The sequence below is a fragment of the Malaya genurostris genome, chromosome 2 (assembly GCF_030247185.1).
Source record: "Malaya genurostris strain Urasoe2022 chromosome 2, Malgen_1.1, whole genome shotgun sequence".
In the NCBI taxonomy this organism is placed as follows: domain Eukaryota; kingdom Metazoa; phylum Arthropoda; class Insecta; order Diptera; family Culicidae; genus Malaya; species Malaya genurostris.
In genome coordinates, this window is record NC_080571.1 from 36,271,388 (window position 1) to 36,283,350 (window position 11,963).

The following is an 11,963-nucleotide window of genomic DNA, read 5'->3' on the forward strand; positions in this document are numbered from 1 at the left end:
ATATAATTTTTAACACACTTTACCCTATAATTCTGAAACCGGAAATCGGACTCTGAAGAAGTTTTGTATATAATCATAAGACGTTTAATTTAAATCCAAGTTTGTAAAAATCGATTAGGCCACCTTTGGGAAAAAACAGTACACATATTCACATTTTTTGCACGTTTGACCCATAACTTATTATTTAACCGGAAGTCTTATCCAAACAAAATTCAAACATTTTGTATGGGATCATAAGACCTTTCATACGAGTCTAAGATTATGAAAACCGGTTCAGCCGTTTCTATGAAATTGGAGTGAGATTTCCGGTTTGAAGTACACGATCACTTTTTGTATACTTCCGGAATCAGGAACGAAGATCCGGTATACCCAAAATCAATGTATTTGGTCATCAACTAACCAAATCTGTCAAATTCAAGAAATATACAGCTATTTGAATGTGTTTGATTGAATTTTCCGTGTCATGTAGAAAAACACGTCGATGAAAATGAAATTTTGATATCTATTAGTTTGTAATTTCGGAACCGGAAGTCGTACCCCCAGATGAAATTTGGTAGGATTATATAGGATTGTAATATCTTTCATTTGAACCTACGCTTGTGAAAATTGGATGAGCGATCTTTGAGAAAAATCGATTGCACGTTTTTAGCTCATTTTGCACATTTTACCCCGTAACTCCCGAACCGGAAGTCGGATCCAAATGAAACTTAATAGCAACCTATGGGACTACAAGTCCCCGAATTTAAATCTTAGTTGAAGAAAAGCGGCTGAGCGATCTCTGATAAAATCGAGTGCACTTTTTCTTCATCTCTTTGCACATTTAACCCCTTTACTCCAGAACCAGAAGTCCGATCTGGGTAAAATTCAATAGCACCCTATGGGACCAAGAGACCTTTCATTGGAATCTGAGTTAGTGAAAATCGGTCTAGCCATCTCCGAGAAAATCGAACACACAGAGAGAGAGAGAGCGAGAAGGGACTGGGGTCCACTAGGAGATTGATAGTACCTATTAGCTCTCTCCGGACAGTACCAGCCTGGATGCCGTGTGGAATCTGGCAGACAACAATGAACCAAGAATAGATCCACTGCATTCCTGCTTCGGCGACAATTGCAGGAGTTTCTTTTTCCTTTCAGTTATCAGATATTTTCAACGTTTCACTTCTGATTACTCTATTTTACTAAATTATCTCTTCATTCAGCCTATCACTTTCCGTCTATCGTGCGCAAATTCGTTGATGTTACAAAGTTAATAACAGAGATAACATATATCGGTATATTGAATACATAGTAAAAAACACTTGATATTAATATTTCAAACAATAAATTATCATTTTTCTCGGTAGCCGGCTGCCCAGATCACCCAATATAACCAATTAATAATGTTAATAAATAATTAAAATAATAAAGCGGAAATAATAAAGAATCAAGACGCACGTGAAATCTGTTGACCTTTATTTGGTGATTTAGAATGATTTTATAAAAACTGTTTAGAATATGTCAATGCAATGAATCAACTATTTTGTCTAAATCCTATTCACTCGTTCATTTTATATTAGGTAATTTCATTTATACAAAATAGGGAAGTTTTTATTCTTTATGCGATAGTATTGCAAACTTTTCTTCAGTTTCCTCGAATAAGAGCTGTGAATCAAGGCTTCCCGGGACTTCAATATAGGATATTGTTGAAACGTTCACTCGGGAAGTCAGTGAGTTTAGTGATGCATCCGAGCATCTTGAAACCGGAACATACTGAGTAGCGCGAATAATACAAATACTGACATTTTTACTAACAATTATCCTTCTCCCGTGACACTTGTGGAGTGTGCAGTAGTATATACGGCCTCTAGTAACAACAAGTGTTGGACTAACATTCCTTCCCATTCCTTAGACGATCTACGTTCGGGCCTGGCCGGCGCCGGTACTGATCAATGAATTCTGGGATTACCAGAAGATGTACATTGAAGGATGATTTACCAGTCCCAGGTCGGATAATCTAGAAACTCCCTGTACAATTTCAGCTAATCCCGATCAGTAACGGAGTAGCAACCAGAGGTGGTCGCTCAAGCTCAAGCTCAAGCTCACACACAGAGAGAGAGGGATCGAGAGATTTGCTCAGTTCGTCGAGCTGAGTCGAATGGTATATGACATTCGGCTCCCCCGGGCCTCGGTTAAAAAGTCGGTTTTCTATATGAGAAAGGCAAAAACCGCCAATTGTTGAGACTTCTACAATCCTGAAAATCTTTTTATTTTCTCAGTAGAAAGGACCATTTTTTTGCTCAGTAAACCAACGATAGGTTCAATATAATAAATATTATTTTCTAAGAATCATCTGATGATATTTATGAAAATATAAGTAATATGAGAACGGCATTATTACACCACTAGGTGGATTAAAATAGGTTCTTGGAACAAATTATTACAGTGAAAAAATTACGCTATAGTTTTGACGGTGAATTAATACCTGTTTAAAAATACATCTGTTGAAAAAATCTCGCATTGTTAACTGGTGTCCCTGGTAATCGTTTAAATGACGTATACGACAAATCGAACTATTCTCTCAGAGTTATTTAAATCGATTTCGGAAAACTTGAATTTGTTTGAATGCTATCGTACCATGGTCATAAATCACTATTGATTGGTTTCCGTTCCGGAGAAAATATCGCATAAGTGACGTAACCAACAATGGCTCTACCAATTTCGACAATCGTAAGAAAGCTACAATGTGAATAAAAGATCATAGTGGACACTTCCGGTTTCGAAGCTAGACCCGAATAAGTGACGCAACCGTTCAAATCACCATATTCGATATTTTCTTCCATTGAAATCATAATATTTCGTTCCGTGTGTACTTCTGGAGACGAACAATTTTTTACTCTCTATTGTCGTGTCCTGTTAAATTGTGTGTTACAAATTGCGTACTTTAGTACAGGTGCACTGTTACAATTCTGGAAGTAAAGGAATGACAGAGTGGCAAGTGATCGTGAAAATCGGGAACCCCAGGAAAAAGTCGAGAATTTTTGTGGAAAACCGGGAAAAATATTACTAGCAAAAATATGAGTAACAATTGTTAACAACGTGATTTTTTTACTGAACAAATGAAAAATAGAAGACAATCGACTTTGACCTTATCCGTCGTTTGCCGGATGTGTTTGGTTTCTTTCTATAAAAGCTGAAGCTGGTTCCGGAGGGCTTGTAAAGAGTCTTGGAAAGGTTTAGAATATAGTTTGATTTGTTCAGCGAATCTATGTTTGATTTTCTCCTCAACTATGGATTCCATAGTTGATGTTGATGTCGCAGCAGTTTAAGTTTGTCGATGATAGGAGAGTTACATTTTGTTTGAGTTTTTCGAACTGATAAACTCCTAACTTCAATCATGTAATGATTTAAATAATATATTTCTGTATTGATATTTCCCAAAACAATTCCAGGGTTTACATTGCTTTCGGTATGAGATCTGTATTGACCTGAATTCTGAAACTCAATTTTGATTCTAGATTCTGGAACTGAATTCTGAGTTCTAGATCTGAGTTCTGGATTTGGATTATTGAACTGATCACTGAACATGTGTTCTAAAACTGAAATTCGAGGCCAGGATTCTAGTTCGGCACTAAATTCTGAACTTAAAGCCTAGCACCGATCTCCGGACCTAAATTTGGATCTGCAGCTGAATTTTAGTTCCGAATCCAGCTTCCGAAATTCAGTTCTAAAATCCAGAGCCGGAATTAATTAAAAAATCTTCAGAATTTTGTTTCTGAATTTAGCTTTTGGATCCAGACTCTAGACCTGCGTTCTGGAACTAAACTCTTAACCAATTTCGGAAAATAATTTCAATTTCAGTTCCTGAATTCAGATTCATAATTCCAATCCAAATCCAGAATTCATTTAAAAAATATAATTCTAAAATCCAGGTATATAATCTACATCCTGATCTCTGTTTAAGATTTCGGTTCCAAAATCCGGTGAAATCCAGTGCTTAGGGCACATAACCCTTTTTACATTAACTTTACGTCTGCTTAGTAGCGGTTCAAGTTGAACTGTTTAAATTTGCAATAAGCAGTTCAATTTGAACCGTTCTGCACTGACGAGTCTAAGACGAAACGTAAAGAAAAATGATAGTTTGATTTTTCATCTAACGGATGAAAAAAAAACATTTTTTGTCATTATTTTACAGTTCTCCTTCAAAAACTTCAATAAATTCATATTTATATTTTATATTTATATATTCATTTGTATAATACAAACCATTCGAATAACATTTTGTAATTTCTTCGTGGAAAAATATTGAAAGGTGAAGGTGAAGATGTATTTTCAGGGATGCGCTTTAGAAATCATGATTTGCGGTGTCCACTGCAGTTCAGTGCAGAATCATCAGAAGTCAGAAGTTCAAAGCATTTCTTTCTAGACATCTACGTTTTCATTTGAGTTTTGACTTTTTTTTTCAATTTTTTGTGGTTGTTTAAAGTCAAAACTGCAGTTTTTCATGAAAAAAAACCGCAATTTTGTAGCTCAAAATAACAAAAAAGGAAAAGGAAAACGTTAGGGTTGGGTATTTTGTACTGAAATTATGTTTCACAAACTTAGATTTAAATGAAATGTCTTGCAGTTCCATTGGAGGCTTTGTATTTTTATTCGGATCTCTCGACTCTCACTTCCGGTATTTTTGAGTGATAAATTTCAAACGATCGTTTAAAGTGACGATGCAAAGAGCGTAAAAACTCTTCGAAACTGTGCTAACTCACGTTAATTTCTCATAAATTACTGTACTGATTTCCATATAATTAGATTTAAATAAATAGTCTTATAACCCTACCGGATGGTTTCAAATTATACATGGCTCCACTTTCGGCCACGGTTTTTGGGATCTTCAAAATTATAGGGTATTGATGGGAATCCTCAAAATGTCAATGAAAACTGTTCCAATAAGATACTTACGATTCGGCCATACCCGCTCCAGATTTTAATTCCGGGAAATCCGGAAGTAGTGGTTAAAAAATCTTAAATGGAGCTCATATCAATTTCTCATTATTAATGACAAAAAGAAAGGAATCACTACTCCACAAGATGGATTAAAACAAAATTTCTCTTTGTGTTCTATCTTTTGAGCCGAGCAGTTCAAATTGAATCGCTAATGCAGTATAGTAGTTCAACTTGAATCTCAATTCAGTCGTAGAATTTAGTTGTACCGAACACTACAGAGATAACAGTTCGGCTGAAAAGTTCGTATCGTTTAATAGAAACACACATTTTTTTGCCAAAATTCGTTTTTATTATTCAACATAATTGCCATCAGAGGCGATACAGCGATTATAGCGATCTTCCAACTTTTCGATACCATTTTTGTAGTACGATTTGTCCTTTGCCTCAAAGTAGGCCTCAGTTTCAGCGATTACCTCTTCATTGCCTCTAAATTTTGTACCAGCGAGCATTCTCTTGAGGTCTGAGAACAGGAAAAAGTCACTGGGGGCCAAATCTGGAGAATACGGTGGATGAGGGAGCAATTCGAAGCCCAATTCGTTCAATTTCAGCATGGTTTTCATCGACTTGTGACACGGTGCATTGTCTTGATGAAACAAAACTTTTTTCTTCTTCAAAGAAGGCCGTTTTTTTTAAATTTCGTTCTTCAAACGCTCTAATAACGCTATATAATAGTCACTGTTGATGGTTTTTCCCTTTTCAAGGTAGTCGAAGAAAATTATACCATGCGAATCCCAAAATACAGACGCCATAACCTTACCAGCCGATTGTCCACGCTTTGGGTTCGGTTCATCGCGTGCAGTCCACTCAGCTGACTGTCGATTGGACTCCGGAGTGAAGTAATGGAGCCATGTTTCGTCCATTGTTATATATCGACGAAAAAAAGGCGGGTGAGTAATGTCAGAGACATAACTGGAGGTCGTGAATACGAAAAAACTGACACGCTCCCATCACTTTTCCGAATATCAGTTAGTTGATTGATTGTATGAATTGTGCAAGCTTTCCTCTTTTTCACTAATAGAATTTGAAGCGATACACCTACATTAAAGTACAGATTAGTTACATTAAACAACTACTATTCTACAACTATATATTCCAAACTTGAAACAATTCCTTTTTAATTTGCTAATATAGGAAGCTAGGTACAACAAATTTGTAGTTTATTTTTATTGAAGCTATGAAGTTCGAAGATATCTGATTCTCTCGAAATTTCAGTACGAGACAATTGCAATGGCCTGGTCTAAAACGTATCTACGATCTTCGGTATGCAAGAGTGATTCTAATAATAATAATAATAATGATAATAATAATAATAATAATAATAATAATAATAATGATAATACAGATTAATCTGTATATATGGCAACCCTGTTTCGCAAGGCATATTTTCACACGACCCCATACTAGTATAAAGATGTGTTCAACATTCGCTTTCGCATTGCCGTTGTACCGTGTTAGGAATGGTACAAATCTGCTTTTCTACCTGTTTTCGGAGCCATCGTTCTGACGGTGTCTCGTACGTACAGAGTGGCTGCTTTAACTTAAATGACGCTATTTCTCACATCACATTTCCTTTTATACGTGCTAGTGGTAGCGGTGGATGGACGTCCCCTTTGTTAGAATTCCTTTCCTATACGCAGAACGGGAAACAGTGAAACGATATAAAAGAGAGAGTTAGCAGAGCGGCAGCCAAAATAAATATTATGATTAAACATTAGTATGTAAAACAAGAGTAACTAAAACACCTAATATTAATAACGAATCGTATGAACAACAAAGATGAAAGGCCAAAGGGTCAAAACACTTGTACTGTACAATGTTGATGTAATACACAAAAATAAGATTAATAAACAGATATTTATGCAAAAAAAAAAAAAAAAAAAAAAATGAGCGGCAGCCAGTACTGAATTGGTCGTCGAGCTGTTAACTGCGTATTGTGGAATTTTTACGCAGAAACACGCACACAGGAGGAACAGTTAAGGGCAAGGCAAAGTCCCGCTTAAACCGTGCTGGTCTGAAGTGCCCAGTTGGCGGCAGAATCCATCGTTTGCCTCGGAAGGCCGCCGAGCGTGTCAGTGCTGGTGCATCGGTCTATCTGGCGGCAGTGATGGAGTACTTGGTTGCCGAAGTGTTGGAATTGGCCGGTAACGCTGCCCATGACAACGAAAACGAAAATCATCCCTCGCCATCTGCAGCTGGCCATCCGTTGAAAACCCCGTCCTTTTCAGGATAACCACATCACTGTGATAAAGAAATATTTAGAATTGCTTTAAGTTTAGCCAGTTCTGATACGCCTGGAAAGTAGAATGCGCAAATCAAGTGGAAACATTTGTTCTAACAATTTTTGTTTTCGGCCGCATACTAAAGTAATCGCGACAAAAATACATATTGATCTGTGGCAACTCTGTTTCACACGGTATATTTGTATACTAGTATAAAGATGTGTTCAAAATCATCACTTTCGCTTTCGCATTGCCGTTCGTAATTGAATGTGTTAGTGACGGTGCAAATTATTTTAACTCCCATCTTGATGAATCTTTTGGTAGGAAATATTGAGATCTGAGATGGTTCTCGTGTGTGTCTTGTTTCGGCAATGGGCCTTGCTGGACTTTTTGGCTGCCTTTTTCGGTGTCATTGTGCTGACGGTGTCTCGTGCATTCATATCGGGAAACAATGAGACGACAGGTCCTCGATGTTGCTGTCGTGTGTCTTGTTTCGGGAAGAGTTGCTCAGCAAATGGTAGGAAAAATGAACCATTCAACTTTTATATGGATGCTCTTGTATAGATACAGACATCTCGCGTTCTGATTGGCTGGTGCTGTCATGGGCATGGTTGCCACATATACAGATTAATCTGCATTTTACAGATTTTTCAGATAAATTTGTGACCAAGATTCTGTATATGCAGATTTGCAGATTTTTGGCAAAAAATACAGATTTGTACAGATTTTTGATAGCGTGGATTAAAAATTGAATAAAGATCAAGTTAAAATATATTAAATAATGGTATTGATTATTTTTTCAAAGTGAAAACATTATCCTGATTGTGTGTTAATTCTAAGAAGAGGATAAAACTAAATATAAAAGAGTAAAGACAGTAAACACAGATGTTCTATCTGCTAATAAAAATTTGTTATTGCTTACTTTTATTTACAACTAGTGTAGCGTAATTGCTTATGCTTTCAAAAATTGCTTCCGATAAGATGAAAAGATGATGGCCTCGGCCATAACGTAAAGATTGCCAATTGATCAATCAGATTAAGTTTCACTTTCAGATTGGATTTCGAAAGTTTTTCGTCAAATCATTATTTCGAGAGGCTCCAACGCAAAAAAACAATTTCCAGCGTTTTTTCAATTACAAAATCATAAAATTCAGATTAAGAAAAGTTTTGGTTTCTTCAAATTTGGGTTCTAAAGACTTTTTCATTCCGTTGTGTTTCGATTTCTTATCACTTCTATATACAGATTTTCAATGCAGGTTTTTGAGCTCCCGATACAGATTTACAGATTTTTCTTCTGAAAAATGCAGATTTAAATGTGGCAACCCTGGTCATGGGTTAAATCAAACAGGTTTTTCAATAGTGTACTATTGAAAAACTTCAATATTGTTGTAATACACGTTCAAGTTGAAGATTTTCGATTCTATTGGTAGTTAGATTATATAAATCCTTCTACCGATCACTGAGCTATGAGCTTTCAAAATACGAGAAAGGCAAACGCGCCTTATGAATTATCTTCTTTGATACTCGTTTATACCAAACATTTCAGAAAAGTTTAATTGTGAACTATTTAAGAATATGTCACACAACTGAAAGTTTTATCATAAAATTGTGATCATATTTCCGATGGCATGTAGCAAGAATTATGTTGATTCGTTAGATACAACAAGAGATATTCACGATCAAAAACTTATCACTCTCTCAGAGGGTAAATTTTGAAAAGGCGCCCCATAGTAAAGTAAGTCGTATTCACGACAAAATCGGTTTTATTTCGATATAACAGCTCCAAACACTGCTCAGAATCATCAATTCGTTGTTGTTTTTGATCGATTGTGAGCTCACGCGGCACCCATTTTGCACAAAGCTTTCTCATATCCAAATATTCGTGAATAATATGTCCAACACGTTCCTTTGATTTCTTTAGGGTGTCAGCTATCTCGATCAACTTCACTTTACGGTCACTGAAAATCATTTTGTGGATTTTTTTCACGTTTTCATCGGTAACAGCCTCTTTTGGACGTCCACTGCGTTCATCGTCTTCGGTGCTCATATGACCAGTACGAAATTTTGCAAATCATTTACGAATTGTTTCTTCGCCCGGTGCAGAGTCTGAAAAACACTCATCAAACCATTTTTTGGTATCGGCGGCACTTTTTTTCATCAAAAAGTAGTGTTTCATCAACACACGAAATTCCTTTTTTCCATTTTTTTTCACAATAATAAAAGTAGCTTCACTCAAAATGCAATATCTCACAAACTAATAATCAGACAGCTGTCAAATTTATACATGTATCTTTTGAAGGTTGGTACTAACTGAAAATGGTATGGATTTAATTCTAGTGGCGCCCTCTCATAGAAACGATACGAACTTTTCAGCCGATCTGTTAATATGTATATTTTTTTCCTGAAATTTCTCGAAACTTCAATACCTTCAGATATTTACATGTCAAGCGTTTGGAATAGAGGCTCTAATCAATAACCACGTATGAAGGAATTGGGTTTGTGGATTAACGCATTCGCAGTACATGGACATTATACCCTGAAATAATTTGTTCCATATCTCATTTTTTACAAGAAGAACGATATCATATTACAACATGATTATGATTATAGTTTAACGCTATGAAGATTATTGTTTTCAGCAGTAGTTACTATGCGAATTTTACAAAAGTTTTCGGCATCGAAACTGCACTGCACTGTTACCAATGACGTCAAACGTAGAAAAATGAATGAAATAGCGAAACAGTATAACCAGCGGACGCACTCGTAAGATTCTCTAATCGATAGAAACGCTCTATCCGTGGCCTACCCAGGAATGTGGTTCAACTTGAACCAGTAAACAGGCATCAAATTTATACTCTACTGAATTGCTCATCTAGCGTTTAATAGCGAATCGTGGCATGCAGCACGGTGGAAAATCTAGTGTGATTACAAAAATGTAATATGTAAAATAACAAAATTTTTCCGAACTTTGTAGCCTATCCATGAATTGACATATTCGCCACGTTCAATCCCATTCATTCGTGCATGTGTGTGCCATCATGTTCTAATATGCTTTAATCTTTGCACCTGTGTAATGCAAATTGCAACTAACTTGCATCAAACTTCCCTGTAATTTTGTGATGTAAATTTTCTGTTCCCTTTCAATGGCACCAACCGAAAAACTTATACCTGTTTGCTTCTATTTCGTCCAAATTGCCTCCCAACTGCCCGCGCACCTGTTGCCCCCTCGACCAGTGCACCAACGAAAGCTTCTGCCGATAGTGGACAGCGGAATTATAATTCACTACATACCACCAAGTAAGAAAAATCGTGTCGTTCTTTGTTACTAGCTACAACTAAGCATCTACACTACTCTCCAACGGACATTCAATGGGCAGCATTGTGTGTCCTCTGTGTGTCTCTTGATTGATGTGATAAATGTGCTCAACGGCGAATTCGTGGTGAATGCTAGTGTTTGTTTGTTTGTTTGTTAGTGATGATCGATGCGGGCGATGTTCTTTGATTCGTCCGAATTCGAATTACACTTGTTTTTTCGGTCCATTCAACTCTGGCGAATTTCGAGCGTCCAGTCCAGATCATTGTTAACAGTTCAATCTAAACAAACGACTTTTCCATTATGCAGATAATGTTCCACCTAGTACTGAAGAGTACCAGAGCAACGTGATAACGGTGAACACATTCAGAATCCAATACAGCATTCTCGAGTACTGTGTCAAGATTTCATGGCAAGACCGTGCCTCCTTCTGCTTATTTTTGGCATCCGAAATACGTTGGCATGCCTTCGTTCGAGGCACAATACTGGCAAATCGCACACAAAGAGCGCATCTTTGCCAATCTTTATGCTGCGCCCTTAGTAACGTCTCCCCTTCGCCGAAGCACTTTATAACACTCCGCGTCGAGCGCTCTCTGGCACACATACCTACTCACAGACATAGTTTGCGGCGAAGTGTGGTGATGTAACCGCTAATCGTACGATTAACCTTGTGTTTTGTAACTTCCCTATACTTAGTGACGGGTGTAAGCGTGCATAGCAATATATATATTTTTCTCAGATTTCTCGCGAGCGTTACCGTAAATATATTTTCTTCAAGATTCCACTGACGTGTTGCGTTCGGAATGATAGTGCCTTCTTTGTTATGATTACCGCGTGACGCGTTGACGAGCAACGGTGATCGACGGTACAGTTGCGTCCCTGCAAGTGCGGTTCAGCACGACTACGTCAAAACTGGCGAGGAATTAGGTCAAACAATTTTCCTGTACGCAAATTCTTCAACATGACTGAGATTATTTGAAAAATTGTATGACAATTCACTTAGTTGCTCAACGATAAAACAAACATTATTCTGGTGAGGCTGGTTCGCAACAAAATCTGAGCACCCCTAAATACGTATATATCTGGAAATAGTTCATTTACGCGTAAAATATTTCGCAGTCTGATGAACTAAGTGATAAAAGACGATGAAACCTATATGCTCGAAGACTTTAAGCAACTTCCCGGAATATCTTTGTATGCTGCCATGCAACGGAACGGCGTAGAGGAGCATTTCAGGATGAAGATAAAAGTCAAAAAAAAGTTTCGGAAAAATGTGCAATTGTAAAAGGAACTGTTAATGGAATGTAAAACGAGAGTACTACATTGAAATTTCATTAAATTCCATCAATATTACGCACGTCCTTTTACGCCTGTTATAATTCGTATAGTGACGTGTGATGGAATTCAATGGTACAGGGTCCGGCACTCGAAGTGTAACCAATTAAAAAGGCCAT